This window comes from Octopus bimaculoides, chromosome 15, assembly GCF_046866305.1.
Source record: "Octopus bimaculoides isolate indiv1 chromosome 15, ASM4686630v1, whole genome shotgun sequence".
Taxonomy (NCBI): domain Eukaryota; kingdom Metazoa; phylum Mollusca; class Cephalopoda; order Octopoda; family Octopodidae; genus Octopus; species Octopus bimaculoides.
The window spans coordinates 58,183,776-58,203,775 of NC_142942.1; the positions used below are offsets into that span (position 1 = coordinate 58,183,776).

The 20,000-nt window shown below is 32.4% G+C and overlaps 1 protein-coding gene across 2 annotated transcripts in view; it reads left to right on the top strand.

Annotated features, from left to right (window-relative positions):
* Positions 1 to 20,000, top strand: part of LOC106870740 (tRNA (guanine-N(7)-)-methyltransferase non-catalytic subunit wdr4) — a 1,059,977-nt gene that overhangs the window by 374,619 nt on the left and 665,358 nt on the right. The window lies entirely within an intron of this gene.

Below are 20,000 nucleotides of genomic sequence, written 5' to 3' on the forward strand. Positions count from 1 at the left end.
TTTAAACAGATCATCTGCTGGTTGGTTTTGCAAGAAATTGCAGAATCATGTTTCTTGGAACTGAGAGACTTCAAAGCAGTTCAGGTCACATGGTGGTGTCAGTAGATGGATAACTGCTAGGTTTTGTAGCATGGGAGACTTCTCTGAGGCAACAGAACAGAGTGGTTTCTTTTGCTATCATTGGAAATGCCAATCAAATTCCAGCAGAACTTCTTTTTGTTCATTTCTTTTATTCACACTCTAAATGATAATAACAAAAGAAAAAGAAAAAAAAATTTCCAGCTATCTTGTACACTATTGGTAAAATGGTAGCCCCATTGTTATAAATAAGCACACTGATATAAATCCCCCACATAACACTCTCACACACAGTACCATGTAATAGTTTAAAATTAAGCAAATAGAGAGTTCTGCTGATGGCAGCAGTATGAAACTTCAGCCTTCTTCTTTAAAGATACAGTGAGCTATTTTAAAAATTACAGCTTCTCTTAGAGAGAGACAAAGATAGTGGTAACATACTCCGGGTATATAAGGAGTGGTTTTGTTGAATATATTACAAATAGCACTTGGCCAGTAACTTTCTTTGCCATAAAATTTCCTCATGTATTAGATAGGAATGTGGAGTTTCCCCTGTTGTCTCTTCACCAGGAGGAGTACATGAACTGAAGGAACTTGCTCTTGAATTCATTGGTTGTGATTTCTTTGTAATTCCTTGGGATATCTTCAGTGAGAGTGAGGAGTACCCTTTAAATCCCCGTAACCCGCAGGTGAATTGATGTGGGCTGTTGCAGGTAGGTACTTGGATTAGAGTCTGCTGTGGATTGTTTAATGAATGCAAGACAGGCTTATTAATAAAATAAGTACCAGTTGCATACTGGGATCAATAATGTAATCGGTTTACCCTTGTTCTTGAAATTACTTATCTTGTACTAAAATTGAATGCCATTATTATCAACACTTCTAAAAAAAAAATGAAATTTCAAATTGAAATGTTTAAACTTTCTGTTAAAATGCACTGCTTTTGTTTGAATTAAATTTGTAAAGAATGAAGAATTTTGTGAAATAACTTTGTCATTATTCGGCTGATGTTGGCACATAAACTGAATAGAAATGTTGTTTGATGGTTTTTATTTAAACTACTTATGTAAAAACAAACAAACATTAAGTTCGTATAGTAGAACTAAAGGTGGTTGGAGGCAGGTTAGCATCAAAGGGGTTAACCAAAGTCAAATAGAAACACTTAATGCCAAATATTTGAAAGAATATGGTAACAAAAAAGATATATTTGGATTTTGAATGAAGAACTTATAAACAGCAATGTTCAAAATAATATCTGTTTCATCCCAATTGTTACTGGTTCAACCATACATATATCCATATATATATATATATATATATATATATATATATATAAACATACATACATACAGACAGACAGTCCACTTCAACAAAAGGATATTTCAATGGTAGTGCCAGGGCAAAGAGTACAAGTATCTCATTCTTAAAAATCATGTGTGTCTATGAATCTTATGATAATACTCGTTTATTATTCATGTAAAACCATTCTGTACACAATGCTTGCTACAAAATTGTATGCATTTCGTATATGTATATATATATATATATATATATATATATATATATATATATATATATATATATATAGAGAGAGAGAGAGAGAGAGAGAGATAGATAGATAGATAGATAGATATAGATATATATATGTATGTATATTGTGAAATAAAAAAAGTCATACAGTATTCAATATATATTTATAGCATGTAATTTCTTTTGTTTATAGATCTTGCATGTATAATTATGTGAAATATACAAACCAAATTGTTAACTGAACTCTCTCTCTTCCCTCACTTTCAATTTCACTCTCTTTTTCTTTACCTCTCTTTCTCTCTCTCTCTTTCTTTACCTCTCTTTCTCAGATTTCCTCTTTTGCTTGCAAATGTGCTTCATATCTATACACATACAAATCTATCCAACAAGCTATCTGTTTGTCTATCTATCTGTCTGTCTGCTCGTCTGCCTCTCTGTCTGTTTGTCTTGTTTTATCTACATTTCACAGCTATATCAATTCATTTAAATAAATAGAAATAAATATTGACAAAGGAATTGGAAATATATTCAGCACAACCGACAGATTCCGACTACATGTAAAGTTGACAACATCTTTTTGTGGACCACCTTTCCTCTAATTAATATATAGGTGCATGTGTGACTGTGTAGTAAGAAGTTTGTTTCCCAGCCACATGGATTTAGGGTTCAGTCCTGCTGTGTAGCACCTTGGACAAGTATATTCTGCAATTGCCCCAGGCCAACCAAAGCCTTGGGAGTGATTTTGTAGATGGAAACTAAAAGAAGCCCAGCATGTGTGTGTGTGTATATGCATGTGTGTGTGTCCCCTTATGTATGTATTTGTGTGACTGCCTGCTTGCTTCGACATCACATGATGGTTGTAAATGAGAGTCACTGTTATGAAAGTGGTGTCTTTCATTTTGAATTTTCTGAGACATGCCTGGAAACAAGTAAGGGTTGGTGACAGGAAGCCCATCCAGTTGTAGAAAATCTGCCTCAATAAATTTCCGTTCATGTGAACATGGAGAAGTGGACATGAAAACAATAATTATGATATATAAAAGATATACACCTTCTTCTTATTAATTCTTCAAATCCACGTAGAGCATAGAATGCCAACAACAGATCTCCATCTGTCTTGGTCTCTGGCAATGGATAGCAGTTGTTCCCCGGTGTAGCCGACTGCAAATGTTTCAGTTTGTGTAGGCCTTCTCACACTGTTTCTAGTTTGGACACCTCAAGGGAGATGCAGCTATGGCAGACCAAGAAAACATTGATACTTACTCATATTTAATTATATTCTGTTAAGTTTCTGAAATCAAATCCCTCCAGAGTTTCTTTGTCTTTCATCTGTTCCGATCAATAAAATTGAAACAAAATGAAATTAAATATTAAGAAGAAAATGTATTTGGCATATTATATTTGGCATATTATATTTAATGGCTTAGAGGGAATAAGTTTTAAGTAGGTATGGCTGTGTGATAAGAAGTATGTTTCCCAATCACATGGTTCTGGGTTCAGTTCCACTGTATGGCACCTTGGGCATATGTCTTCTTTTATAGCCTTGTGCCAACCAAAGCCTTGTGAGTGGATTTGATGCAAAAACTGAAAGAAGTCATCATATATAATTACATACATACATGTGTGTGTGTGTGTGTGTCTGTCCTTGTGTTTGGCCTCCACCATTGCTTGACAAACAGTGTTGGTTTGTTTACATTCCTGTAACTTAGCAGTTCAGTAAAACTGACTGATAGAATAAGTACCATGCTTAAAAAAAAATAATGTACTGGGCTCGATTGACTTATCCCCCCCTCCTCCGAAATTGCTGGCCTTGCACCAAAATTTGAAACCATTATTATTGTTGTTGTTAATTCAGAATTAGTAATTATTTATTCTTTATTCATTTTGATATATGGACGATAGTGAAGTAGCGAAAAGGGAAAAGCAGAGCAAAAAAAAATAAAAGAGTTATATCCCTCTATGTTCTGAGTTCAAATCCTTCTGGGGAATGACTCTATGTTTCATCCCTTTGGAGTAGATTAAGTATATATCAGTCATGTACTGGGGTTGATGTTAATCAGCTACATATTTCTGGTAATTATTTCATAGAGGCCGAAAGTATAAAATGCTAACTTTATACCAAGCAAGAATTTGAACTCACTATGTTGAACGACAAAATTAAAATAGACTACCAATTCTAATTTTGTCCAGTCACTCAACTTCCATCAATATCATCATCATCATCATCATTGTTTTATTTTTATGATTATTATTATTTTTAATATTTTTAATATTTTTATTATTATTATTATTATTTTTATTATTATTATTTTTATCATTATTATTATTATTATTATTATTATTAAATGCTGAGATGATGTAAAGTACTCTTCTGAGAACTTATTTACACTACTGGGGTTTAATGGATTAATACAACAATAAGAGAGAAAGCAGAAAAAAAAAAGGAACACTGAAACACAACACACAACACACACACTCACGCACACACATGCTCCTGCATATCCATCTGTTTATCTTTCTCTTTCTCTCCCTTCACACACACACACACACACACACGAACAATATCAATTTCAGATACAAATCAATCTTGATTTGAAGAATATTTCAAATTTTTTTTTTAAGGTATTTTAATCTTTTTTCTTAAAAACCACAAAATACACTTGCTTTCTGAATAGCATTTTTTTTTTGTCTAACTTATATCTTTATTTGTGTATGAGCTAATTATTTTTATTTCATTCTTCATTTTTTTTTTTATTTTGTTTATTTATTGGTGACATAAAGATTATATTGCAAATACACAGAGATAACTTAGGAATTGTTCTCCAGTGTTAAATTTCTTTGATTAAAATTTGCTTTAGAGTTGTTGTCTCCAGCTGTCATCATTATTATTATCATTATTATCATTATTATTATCATTTCTCAAAAAGACATACAAAATGAATTAAATGATCTCACACACATACACACATACCCATATATATATACACAATTGTGTGTTCATATATATATATATATATATATATATATATATACACACAATTGTGGTGTGTACATATATATATATATATATATATATATATATATATATACACACACAGCTGTATGTATATATATCATCAGCACACAAGTGTACATTGTCGTTAACATCCATCATCATCATCAGTGACAGCAACCTAAATGGACAGGAAACTATTGATAAGTATGGAGAAATAATTTGAAGTAAAATTTCTTCAAACTAATTCAATTAAATCAGGGAGAGTGAGAATGTGTGAATTATGTATTGAGTGCGCATATGTATGTATATAAGCTATATTGTGTGTGTGTGTGTATATATATATATATTAAGTAGAAATATGAATATATCTTATGTATGTTTATAAAAGCATATATTACACACACACACATATATATATATAAACATAAATATATTGTGTATATATATATATAGTTATATACTTACATTTGTATATAAATGTGTGTGTGTGTGTGTGTGTGTATTTACATTGTTAGATAGAATGTATATGTGTGCGTGTGTGTGTGCGTGTGTGTGTGTGTGCGTGTGTGTGTGTGTGCGTGTGTGTGTGTGTGTGTAAATCAGATATGCTTCCTGAGAATTGTATCGTGATGGGCACTGAAGTTTGAATGAATTAATCAATGAATAATTTGAGTGATGTGATGAATCCTTGAGAAGAAATGCTAGAATAATGTGGCAGACAATATGACGAATATTGGTACTTGGATCGCAGTGGAATAATCTAACTAGACACATAGGACAGTGCAGGAATGAATTGCATTTCTCAAAATGTGGGAATGAAATTAGGATAGGTGCAAGTGTGGCTCTGTGGTAAGAAGCTTGCTTCCCAACCACATGGTTCCGGGTTCAGTCCAACTGCACGGCATGTTGGGCAAGCATCTTCCACTATAGCCTTGGGCCGACCAAAGTCTTGTGAGTGGATTTGGTAGATGGAATCTTTAGATCCAACTTAATATGAATGTCATGTTACACAGGCTTCTTTGAAATTCTGTCTACAAAATTCCATTCACAAGGCTTTGGTTGGCCCAGAGCTACAGCAGAAGACAGCAGAACCCAGTCCCATTGAAAGAATCCTGGTGTATATATTTTGCTTAGGCATTGCAAGACAACCTGGTGTAGAACTCAATATACATATGCTTCAGAACGAAGCATTAGACGAGTTAAGAGCAGTAACAAGAAAAGTAGGTATTTGATGCTAATCAGTGGTGAAAGCCACCATAAATAGAATGGGACATACATAAGAATTTATCCAGAAATTATAATTTATTTAGTATATAAATAGAACTGTTAATCAATGTTCCCAATAAAGATATTCTTCCATGGAATCACCAACTGTTCTGACTGCAGTTTGATATTGGTTAACTCTGAGAGAATTTGGAAATTCTCTCAGATGAATGAAGGAAGAGATCTTTACAATATTTTTTCCTTCCATTTTAGTTCAGTCTTGTGTCTGTTATTTATTTATACCAAAACATAATTCACAACCATCTTAATGTCTGAGAACAGATTGTAAACCTGTAGCGTTCAGATTACTCTGCCAAATGTGTTACATATTCATTCATAGCATTTCCAATCAATCATACATTATCTCATAGCTTTGAGTTTTCAGTGATGTAAAAGCTTATTTTTAGAATGGCATTATTGAATATGTTTGAGAGGCCAGATCAGGCTAGTTTGGATATAAAACAGAACATCTGGGCTGAATGTGGCTGGATTAATTGCTAAAGGGTTAAAACCATTGGATTTATGTAAAACTAAACACATATGTTTGTGCATACACACACACATACATGTACATAAACACATGCACACACAAATATATATACTTATACAGATAGATAGATAGATAGATAGATAGATAGATGGATAGACCACTCGTAAATATCTATATAGGCAAATCAAAAATTGACATGAAAACAACAAAAATCAAAAGAATATAGACAGTAAGTGTATTAGGATGACACATATATATATGTATGTGTGTATATCACCATCATATATATATATGTGTGTGTGTGTGTGTATATCACCATCATATATATGTGTGTGTGTGTGTGTGTGTGTGTGTGTGTGTGTATATATATATGTATACACACACACACACACACACACACAGATTTGCACACAAAGATTTTACTTTTCATTTTGTGTATTTTTGGTGTGTATATTGGTATTAGTCTGACATGTATGGGCATGTATGTGTATAGATACACATACATACATGCATACATACATACATACATACATACATGTGTGTGTGTGTTTGTGTGGTAGGGGAGAAGTATTATTGTGGAGCCAAAATGTCTAGAAAAATGAAATTTCGTATGTAAGAAAAAAAAACGACTTAGCAAATACATCTCCAAAATCTTGATGAATTCCAGGACAAAGTTATGACGGATGCAACAAGTTCAATTTCAGCCACTGGTGTATTTACTGGAGATGGCAAGGGAGTGGGTTCAGTTTCACTCGTTTTACGTTTACGATATCCATGGTAACATTGCATGATATATCTGTCCATATGACTGTCTGACTAAGAAATCTGTTTCCAATCACAAGGTTCAGGGTTCAGTCCCACTGTATGGTGTCTTGGGTAAGTGTTTTCTACTGTAGCACTCGGTTGAACCAAAGCCTTGTAATATTTGGTAGACAGTCACTCAAAGAAGTCCATCATTGTGTGTGTGTATGCATCTATCTATATATATATATATGTATTTATGTGTGTGTGTGTGTGTGTGTGTGTATGTATATATATGTGTATCTGTATATTATATATATGTATGTATATAGTTGAAATTTATTGGAAAACAAAAGACGAAGACAGATGTATGAACAACATGCAAGTGTATTGGTTTGATGCTCAGGAAAAATGAAAAAGTCTTTTATGTTTCGAAACTATGCTCTTCATCAGAAAGGAATAAGAGAAGTGCATGTGTGTAAATGAATGTATATGTGTGGAGGTATGTATATGTATGTGTGTGAATGTCTGTGTGTCCTTGCATCAGTATTGCATCATTGTAGTAAATGAGTGTCCCTGCCATACAAGCAGTGTCATCCATTTTCAATATCCTGATCTCTCTCTCTCTCTCTCTCTCTCTCCCTCTCTCTCTCTCTCTCCCTCTCTCTCTCTCTCTCTCTCTAGCCAGGTAACCTTGTACCTCCTCTATAGCATGACATCTGGTTCTGTCTCACTATAACCTTTCATAATCTGACACAAGATCACCTCCACCAATCCCTTCCCCTCTCAAAACATCTTTGTCTTGCAAGTTACTTGGTGACCCTGTCAGTGCAGGTGCCACTTAAAAGCACCCTGTCCACAGTGGTTGGTGCTTGAAAGGGCATCCAGCTTTAAAGACCTTGCCAAAAACTGGGGTTGATTCATTTGACTAAAATCTCTTCAAGGTGATGCTCCAGCATGGCTGCAGTCTAATGACTGAAACAAGTAAAAGATATGTGTATGTATTTATGTGTGTGTGTGTTTGTATATATATATATATATATATATATATATATATATATATATATGGGCGTGTGTGAGTGTGTCTATGCATAAATATATGTGTCTGTGTGTGTGTGTGTGTGTGTGTATGTATATATATGTGTATGTATATATATATATATATATATATATATATATATATATATATATATATATGTGTATCAAGATAGTTCCGCTATGCTATTGTAATTTGCGGGGTGGGGTGCTAAAAAGTGCCATTATACTAAATAACACAACTGCAACAGCAGTAGTTTAAAATAAAAATTAAAAAGTAAATAAAATTTTAAATATAAAAAAAAAACTAATAAAATAAAGTTTTTACGTCCCTGTTCAGTAGTGCTTGGTATAGCTTGAAGAATGTCTGGCAGACATTTTTAGGGAGAAAGTTCTGTTTGTTCCTTGACCCCTTAGGATAAACATACTATTGATCATGCCAGCCCCTTCTCCATTCCTAAAATCAGTTACCTACTTGAAGAAATATTGTTCCAGCTGGGCGTTCACTACTTGAAGCTAGTAACTACTAAACAACCGAACAGAGAGAGACCATAACTTTGGCTCACTTCTTTCCTTACTTTTCTTCTTTCAAACTCTCAACTACCATTTCTCTTTCTACTCCTCCTCCACCTCCACCCTCTTCATTTTCCTTTTCCCTTTCTGTATTCTCATGCTCACCAAGACTTCTCCTCCTCCTATATGCTTTCTGTATGTATACATACGTACATATATATATATATATATATATACATACATACATACACACATACATATATATATATATGCACTCACACATACACACACAGACACATATATACATATGTATACATATATTCGTGTATGTGTATATATATATATATATATATATATATATATATATATATATATATATGCATGTATGTGTGTGTATACACATGTGTGTATGTATGAAAGAATGAACATATCTATGCATGGTTGTATATGTATATGAAAGAAGAAATATGTTTCTAAGCATGCTTGTATATATGTATATATCATTCCTCTCTTTTTATTTATACTTTCACTTTCACTTTCCTTTCTCTCTTCCCCCTCTTCATTCCGTTTCCTTTGTTCCTTCTAATCCCAGTATCCCTTCTCTGTCAGTACCCCACCCCCCACTCTTTTCTCTTTTTCTCATCTTCTCTTTGGATTCTTCAGTCATTGATCAACGCCTCTAGACATTCTTACTCAGCTCTTGCAGAATATTTCTTTATCTCGTTTTGTTCTTCTTATTCTTCTATTCTAGTTTTTTTGAATCTGTTCTGTACTTCTTTTCTCACATATATAGACACATACCTACATGCATACACACACACACGCACGCACACACACAATGTATATATGTATCTCTGTTTTTCTTTTTCTTTTCTTCTCCTTTCTACTTGGTCTTGTTCCCATTGGTACGTCGCATTGATCTATCTTGGCATCAGAAGGAGTTGTAGACACTGTGGAGGCCGGGAAACACTTGACTCTATACTTCTGGGTGGATGCAGTAACGCTTCAGCAAAAATAATAATAAAATTAAATACAAAAAAAATCCAAAAAAAAAACAAGAAAATAAACAAAAATTTCTATTCCTATAGAGTTTCTGAATCTTTTTTTTTTCTTTTTTTTTTTTTTGTAGCAGTTGTCATATTTGTAAGTTTAGTTTCACCAGCGCTAAATTGCTATGGTAAATATACAAAGAATAGCAATAACTTTTAATCAAGAATATTGAAAACTTAAAATTTTTTTCAAATTCGATATTTTATGTTTCTCTGTGCTGCACTTAATACTGTACGGGCCAGTTTTTAATGCTGGATACCTGAAATTTCATCATTCCACCATATTAAAACCAGGTATGACTGTCATTATTTGACCTCTTTTAGCTAGAACATGCTATTGATCTCCTCCAATCCCTCTTCTACATTTCTTGAAACTAGTTACCTACTTGAAAAGATATCTTTCCAGCTGGGTGTTCTCTACTTGAAGCTGTATTACTAAATTCTTGAGATACACCAAAGATTTACAATAAATTTTGCGTGTATTAAGTTGGTTCATCTGTTTAAAAAATACTCAAAATGTAGCTTAGATGCTTTGCAAGATCCAACTTGAAAAGGAATGGACTCTGCAACATTATTAAAATTTGTTCTTTCATTAATTTAGCTATCCCCTTGCTGCCTTTAAATACAATAATTGATTATAAATAGGTAAACAATACCATAATGATTATATAGCGCGTGTGTGTGTGTGTGTGTGTGTGTGTGTGTGTGTGTGTGTGCATGCAAGCACGTGTTTGCATACAGACACACAAATATATGGCAACTGTTTTATAAGCTTCCTTGGCAACACTTTGAAGTCACAGTTCACTCTTAAAATAAATGAATATCCCACATTTACTATTCTTAACAAGGGGGAGACTCCTCTTTGGAAACGGTTTATATTGCTCCAGCTCTCCCTTATTCTTCACCATAAAATTATTTAAAGAATGGTATTTCATTTGCTGAATCTATTTTTTTATAATTTAATATACTCTTTATTTTCTTATCACAAAGGAGTAGATGACATTATTACACACACACACACATACATTAATGCATTCATACAAGCATACATACATACATACATACATACATACATACATGTATATTACTGAGATTGAAATATCTTTCTATATTCTCAATATCATTATATGTATATATATTTATATATATATATATATATATATATATATGCAAATAAGATGATAATTTATTTTCAAACACAGAGGTACTGTTTGAATGGCAGAAACTTTGGGTTAATCACACTTACAAAGCAGAAAAATTTGTCAACAAACTGCCATACATGTATGTATGTATGAGAAAATTTTTGAATGAATATTGAAGGCAAAACTCCTGTTGAAACTCACAAAATAATTTATATAAGTAGCAGTAGAATGTATGGTTATATTTTACAGATGTATTGTTTAACCAACAAAATTTCTGCTTTCACTATTTCTAGTAGCTCTTCAGAAACTAAATGTTTTGACACTGCAGATTCAGGTACCTAATCAACACTAATGGTCAGGGGTCAAAGGGTGTCCCTTTGTTTCTTTTAATTGCTTAGTCAGAGGAGGATGACCATCAACTATAACTCCTTAAAGACAGGTATACAAACACATGTGCAAAATGTGTATATGTGTGGAAATTTATATAGATACATATAGGTTTGTGTGTGCCTGGGTTTCCATGCATGAACATTAAATTTTTTTGCTAAATTGATAATATTAAATTTCAAAAAGAATATATCAACCACTCAGAGAGATGCTTAACTGGGTTTTTGTGAGTGATAGAAGCCGTCTTAAGACAAGAGACTTGGTCCAAATACTTGCAACTGAATAACGTATGGTAAAGAAACCCAAGAAACAGCTGGTAGGACTTTAATGTTAAACCAGATAATGTTTTAAATCTCCCATTGAGAAACAATAGTGGTTACACTGATGATCTTCTACAATGTTTCTTTCTGCCAGATTTCAATTGCAAAGCTTTGTTCGACTTATGGCTGTTGTAGAAAATTCTGCTTTTGTTACAATGGAACCTAAAACTCATTGCTTGCAAGGTGAACTTTTTAATCACATTATAATATTTCATTGTGGTTGGACATGCATTTGTCAAAGAGCTGTTGAAAGTATCTGTTATAAATTTTGGGCTCTTTTTTCAGAAAGTCCTGATTTTTATGAGAATGATGTTATGATATCTTATCAAGCCTTGCTATTGATTTTGAAGGCACTACATATCTATTGCTAAAATTCTTCAGTGTTTGGTGAAACCTGATCTCTGCACCAAGACTTCTTAGAGAAGAAGAAAAACAGGAAGCAAGGAAGGTGGCTAATAATGGTGTCAGACAAGGTAACGAGAATGAAAACAATGCCATTTATTTCATTAGGAAAATAATGTTAAGATTTGTCTGGGAAATATAATTTTTTAATTTAATATTATCAATTTAGTCACAAAATTGAATGTTCGTGCACGGAAACCCAGACACACTCAAACACACACAACCCATAAAGATTCACAGAGATTTCTACATATACACCCACTTTCACGGACATTATACAAGCACACAAACACCATACATATGTGTGTGTGTGTCTATTTACTATATATTTATGAATTTGTGTTTGAGTATATATGTGTATGTATATATATATATATATATATATATATATATATATATATATATATATATATATATATATATATATATATATATATATATATATACACACACACACACACATACGTTTTTGTGTATATAGATATATATCAATATACATATGTTTGTGTGTGTTATGTGTGTACGTGTATCAATATATATATACACACACATGCACACACACACAAACTGAAGTATATGTATATATACACACATACATGTTTAAGCATATATGTATACATACACATATACTTTAAGACATGGTGACTCACAAATTTGCATACAGAGAGACACAAGGACATATGTACGCATATATGTCATGAATCTGTGTATGTACATACATAATACATTTAAATACAGAGAGACACATTATGATACATGATGATATTGTCTATAAACTTGCTAAGGATATGCTGGTGGTAAGGGTGGTGAGGTTGGAGGTGGGTGGAGTGATAAAAATGATGGCAGAAGCAATGATGAAGAGGTTGTGATGAAACTAAAATACCTATTAGTAATAATGTTACTTTTAAAATAGCTATTAGTAATAATTTTATTTCTGCATGCTAAATATTGTTGTTTTTACTAATAGCTTTTAAAATCATTGTTGTTTTATATTAGTATTAAAACTATATCTGTTAGATAATTTATTATTTTATTGATATCGTGTTTTTAAAATAGCAGAGTTTTTAAAGGTTAATTTAATCACATCACGCATTGCTACCATCCTTTGTCTTCAAGATGTTCTTGAAAAATTTCCTAAAACTATTTGCATTGAAATTTTAAATTATTATTATTATTATTATTATTATTATTCTCATCATCATCATTATTGTTATTAGTAGTAGTAGTAGTAGTAGTAGTAGTAGTAGTAGTAGTAGTAGTAGTCATAGCTGTCGTTATAGTATTTTCCAAATTTCCCTTTTTATCATTAATTTTATTTTTGTTAGAATATACTTCAAAGAACAGGAAGCTAAATGTTGAAATATAATAATTACATCAGTTTGTAATAATCTACTCAACTACACCCCACCTCACCCCAGCATTCCCCGCCCCAGAAAAAAAATAATGATATTTTGGTGCTGATTATGCATCTGTCTCTATCCGTTTTTGTGATGCCCTGTTCAAAATCTCTCTCTTCTTGACCAAAGATTTCAACAGACAACCAAGACAATAGTGTTAGATAAACAAGTGCTTGGATTGCTGGAATGATTCCAAAAGGGTATATGGCACCTCAACTAGTTACTCAGTTTCCGCTAAACTGGTTGGAACAATATCTTGATGAGGTTATACATAAAAGACTCAAGTACTATCCTTCGATATTATTCTATTCTTGAATCTAACAAACAGCTATAATACTTCGTCTAGCTACAGTGAAACACAGGCAGAAAAACTTTGCAAATTATAGGAAATTTACTGAATAACAATGGAAATGGTTCAGGCAGAAAATCTTGCTATAAATATGACCCAGATGAGTGTCTAAAGAAACCCACTTCCTGTCTTTCTCTCTCTCTTTCTACACACACACACACACGCACACACCAGTCTTGTCTTTGAGAAAGGTAGACATTGCAAAATTTACTATTCTTTGAAAATGCTTATCCTACTGGAATGTTTTAATTAAAATAGTTTCTATCCCAAAAAGTGTTTCCTTAAAGAATTGATAGTAAAGTTAAGTTTGACATTCATTTTTCATGAATACACGACAGTCTGGTTCTTACTTAAAGAAATAATAATTAAATTCACAAATAAACAACATAAAATATTATAATAATGGTCGTATGGTTATGGTACTTGATTTGTAAGTATGTGGCTCTGGGTTCAGCCCTTGTGCACCTTGGCAAAGTGTCATCTACTATAGCCCTGGTCCAAACAAGCCTTGTGAGTGAATTTAGTGGATAGAAACTGTGTGGAAGCTTGTTGCATGCACACATATGTATGCATGCATATGCATGTCTTTGAGTTTGTTTGTCCCCCCCCCTGCTTCCACTGTGTGACAACTGGTGTTGGTTTGTTTGTGTCCCCTGTAACTTAGCTGTTCAGCAAAAGAAACTAACTTACTTGAAAAATAAGTGTATTTGACTAAAACCCTTCAAACCAGTGTCCCAGCCTGGCCATAGTTCAATGACTGAAACAAGTGGAAGGAAAAAGTACAAACAATATAAATTCCAAAGTGGATGAAATTGAAATTCTAGTAAACCAATAAATAACATTGAAACGACTTTTTTTCCATTTATCTGAGAAAAAGCAGAAAGGTACATATTGTCAGATTTTTGGAAACCTGTCAGTATACACTTTTGTTTGTAGATAAAAACTGTACTGAAGCCTGTCATATGTAAGTGTGTGTGTGTGTGTACATATGCAATTTCTTAGACTTGAGTATTGTTTCTGAGAGTTAATGAAATTTTGATACAGATTAGTCTCAGCTGTGATATGCAAACCCGAAAAGACAACACTTGATTAGTCATTCAGGGTATACGCATGCGTGTGTGTGTGTATGTTTGTGTGTGAGTGTGTGTACCTTTTCTGTTCTTTTAATAATGCACTGAATGACCATTGATATTGTGTGTCATACATAAATTTCTCCTATTTTTGATACATTAAAACAAATTTAAAATGATCAGTTACTACTACAACTACTACAACTAGTAGTAGTAGTTGTAGATTAGATATGACTATATTTGGTAGCTGGAAGTCGAGTCAGCTTTGGATAATTCCTTTAAAGTGTTATGTCAAATACTCAATTAATTCAGTGAGAAAAAGGGTTTATATGGCAACAACATCTTGCAAGGTATTTCACTGCTGATGTCTGTATTGCTGTTGTTGATGAAGACGATGATGACGATGATGATGATGATGACGATGGTTTTGCTGTTGTTGTTGTTGCACAAGTCAACTAGGCTTTGACTCCTTAACTGTCAGTTGAAGTACTTAGCAGTTCTTCATTTACAGTTTAGAGATAAACTTCAAGTCATTAAGCTAACTGCTGATAATAAACACATGAACAAACAAAATAAATAAATAAAATAGAGACAAAAAGAAACTATTAAAAATAGTAAACAAAAAGAATATTTGAAAATACACAAAATTCATGCAAAAAAAAAATAATAAACAAGCTTGGCTTCTAAAATATGGCTTCCACACTTTTTTGCTTTTGTACCACATCTTAGGTGAAGATATTTCCATTATTTATGTTTATAATTGCTTATCTCTATTTAAACTTTTCATTTATTTAACTTCTTATACAATTTTATTATTTGTAGTGTTTATATTTCTTCTTTATCCTGTTTTTTTTTTCCTTCAAATCATTGATGTGTACAAGTAACTAAATTAGCCCTATGTACAGGAAAATCATGTGACCTAGTTTCTAGGTGCCAGAACAGATAACTTAGATTCAATGTCACATTTGCAGGGTAACATGTCAGGTGAGTAACTCAAGAAGGACAACCGATGCTGGTGTGTTTACGTCCCCGTAACTTAGCGGTTCGGCAAAAGAGAACGATAGAATAAGTACTAGGCTTCCAAAGAATAAGTCCTGGGGTCGATTTGCTCGACTAAATGTGGTGCTCCAGCATGGCCGCAGTCAAATGACTGAAACAAGTAAAAGAGTAAAGAGTATAGCAATACCATTGTACTTCATTTTGACAAATTTTGATATCTTTGCATCTGAAGCAGCTGGAGATACGATAGTTTGACCAAAAGAACTGGCTATTGCAAGCAAAAATATATATTGAAAAAAAACACATTTGGCCAAGTTTGGACATACGACAGTTTAATGTTATAGCAACGATATACATATATATATATATATTGCATACATATCTATATATATGTGTACATATTATATACATACATCATACATATGTATGTGTGTATATATATATATATATATATATATATATATATACGATTGAGCTATTCCCTTCCCAGCTGCATGATTATGCCAGATCAGATTGGAGCCTGGTACAGCCTTCTGGCTTGCCAGTCATCATTCAAACTGTCCAACCCATACTAGCATGGAAAGTGGACATTAAACAACGATGATGATGATATATATGTGTGTGCGTGTGTATGTGTGTGTGTGAGTGTATATATATATATATATGTGTGTGTGTGTGTGAGTGTGAGTACATATGTTATATGTATATATGCATATAGTTGCCTATGTATGTTTTGTTGATATATATGTATATGCATGTGTGAATATTTATCTATGTATTTGTTTGTTTGTGTGTGCACACACACACAGACATGCACACACACACACACACATGTATATCATATATATATTTTAATTTGTTTTAATTTCTGTATGTGTAAGTCTTCTCATCATTGATGGAAACAAAACAGAAATATATTTCAGCCAACTTGTTTGGCTTCTTACACAAAGCATCATCATCATCTCTCTTTGATATAGCACTATTTTTTTCTATTCAAAATTATTATTACTATTATTGTTGGTGTAGAATTTAGAATCAGATCAGCAAACTCCATATAAGTGTGAAAAATATATAAAATGTAAATATATTCCATTATATTTTTATCATTTAGTATCATTTGTATTAAAGGGGAGATTCTTTCAAACAGATAAAATATATCAGTATTTTCTCTATTTATAATTTTTGCGTTCCTTAATTAATGTTACCCCCAAAACACACACACGCACACACTCTTCATGAGATGCATCACGGGAAATAACATTTGATTCTGTCTGGAGGAATTCTTTATTACAGAGAGGTGTAAGATGAATTGAAAAAAATAATTGTTTTTTCTTTGTTGTCCTTATGTATTTTTTGCTAGTTATTGATTGAAAATTTCATATATATATATATATATATATATATATATATATATATATATATATATATATATATATATATATATATATATATAGAGAGAGAGAGAGAGAGAGAGAGAGAGAGAGAGAGAGAGATATATAAACAGATACACAAACACACACACACACACACACACACACACACACATATATATGAGAAATCAATGTGAGACATGGAAACAATTAACAGAAAAGGAGAAATAAGCATGAAAATCCTCTCATCAGCCTTGGTCACCATACTCAAGTGTAGTTTTGGCACACTTAAAATCCAAAGACTTTAAATTCCAAATATATATATATATATATATATATATATATATATATATATTGTTGTTGTTATTACCATTATTATTATTATTATTATTATTATTATTATTATTATTATTATTCAGTTTGAAAATGGATACAAATTAATTTATTAATTAATTAAGATCTTCACCTACAATTGTCTCATTTCGCATCCAATTTAAACTACAAAACCTATATAAATATATAATCTTGCATTTCAAACTATCTTGGGTGTAAAATCACCAGGGCGTGAAAAAAGGGCAATACACAGACACGTACATGATGGGCAGCTATGCAGTTTCTATCCATCAAATTTCACTCTGAAGGTTTTTTGTTTCTTTTTTTTGTTACTTCTTTTTGAATTATCTTGTTTTCATCCTTCCTCTCTGCAACCTCCATTGCCATCACCACCATCACCACCAACAACAACAACAGCAACTTCAATTATTGATTCTGTATATTCCTCTAATAAGAATGACCAATCTTTACTTCATGACATGCTAAACAGTCTCCCTCTCACTCATTATCTCTGTAGATAGAAATACACACCCACACACACACATCTTCTTTAGCCTTTGTTGATAAAGATTGCTCTGTGATCCTTTGAATATTTATTTACTTATTCGTTTGTTTGCTTCCATCTTACATCCCTGTAGTGGAATTCTTTCTTTCAATGCCAAAGGTGTCATTTTGTTTACTTTTTCAGAGTATTTTGTTTTATTATTATTTACCAGTCTTTCATAGGTTTCTTTCTTCAAAATTTGTGGTGCCTTTTTTTTTTGTTGTCTTTTAAGTATATAGAATTTTCCTCTAGAATAATTTTGGTTCATGTGTATGTATGTGTGTATGCACATATATTTATGTGTGTGTGTATCTATATCTCTCTCTCTTTCTCTCATATATATATATATATATATATATATATATATATATATGAAGTTTTTGTTTTGTGTTTTGATGCTCCTTAATATAATTGTCTCTGTCCTGCTGAGGGTCTTTGAATAGAATCATGAATTTCTTTTTTTGTTTTTTTGTTTTTATGTTTACATGATATTTACTAATAATATTTATCCTTCCCCTTTCTCTAACTGGACTCTTTTGTGCAGTGTTCTCATTAAAATCTGTCGTCGTCTTACGGCAGTTTATGGATCCATTGTTGGTCATTCTAAGGGAACGGAGGAAAGGAAAATGAGAAACAGATCATAAAACAAAAAGGAAATAAAGTCATAGAATTTCTGTGGAAAGCCTAAGGTTTAATATAAGCAACAAGTTCAAGACTTCTAGTAAGCAGAGTTTGTAGAGAGAGAATTCTTCAGTAAATGTATTTGTTTGTGTAGGTACAGGCATGGCCATGTAGCTAAGAAGTTTGCTTCATAACCACTTGGTTCCAAATTTGGTTCTGCTCTACAACATATTCTGTGAATATCTTCTATGATACCACCAAGTTTACTAGTACCTTCTAAGTGGACATCAGAAGGATGAAACTGTGCAGAAGCTCATCATACATATATATACATACATGGGTGCATGTATCATCATCATCCTCTTATGACCAGTTTCCCTACAACTACAGGTTGGATGATTCAGAAGGATCAGGACCAGCAGTTTTAGGAGCAGAGTAAGTTGTTACATCAACTTGAGGGATCAACTGGCGTTTATTTTATTGACCCCTGAATGGATGAAAGACAAAGTTAACCTTGGCAGAATTTGAAATCAGAATGTAAAGACAGATGAAATGCAACTAAACATTTTGTCTCCAGTGCTAACAATTCTGGCAGCTTCCTGCCTCAGGATAATAAAAATAATATAAATAACTTGGTTCTAGTTTTCATGCACAGCCAAAAATTTGGTGGCAGGGATTTAGTTGGAGGTTGTGTTGATGGAAACTAGTGATCTTCATGGTATTGTTGTTGCTGGTGATGTTGGTTATGGTCCTGTCATTGTCGGCAGTGGGAGTGGAGTCTTGTCATGTTGTTGTTGGTGTTGTTATCTCTGGAATTTATTCTTGTATGTTTTATGCGTTTAATCTTAGTTTTTGTCTCTTTATTACTGCAATGTTTCTATTGATAAGTTTTTATTTCATCCCTCTTTTTTCATCTCTCTCTCTGTCTCTCTCACATGAACACATAAAACACACCCATATATATATGCACTCACACACACACACACACACACACACAGAAGTTAGCCTCTGCTATTTTTGCTTTGTCTCTTAATTCATACAGTTACTTGCATTTATACCATCTCTCATTCATTATCTTTGTTTGTGTGTGTGATTATTTTTTCCCCATCTTTCTTTATTTCTTCCCATCTATAATAGCAAATGCCAGTCTGTACTTTACCATCATCTTTCAGAAAAATATCTTCAGATTGTCAACAGTTGGAATTTTTCTGGTCATATTCTACAACTTGTCAAAAGAACTATTTTTGCAAGACATTTCATTGTTGTTGTTATCATCAACTGAGCATTTGGGCTGTTACTCTTCTGCCTTATTTTCCAGAACTTTCATACAAACATATATATATATATATATATATATATATATATATATATA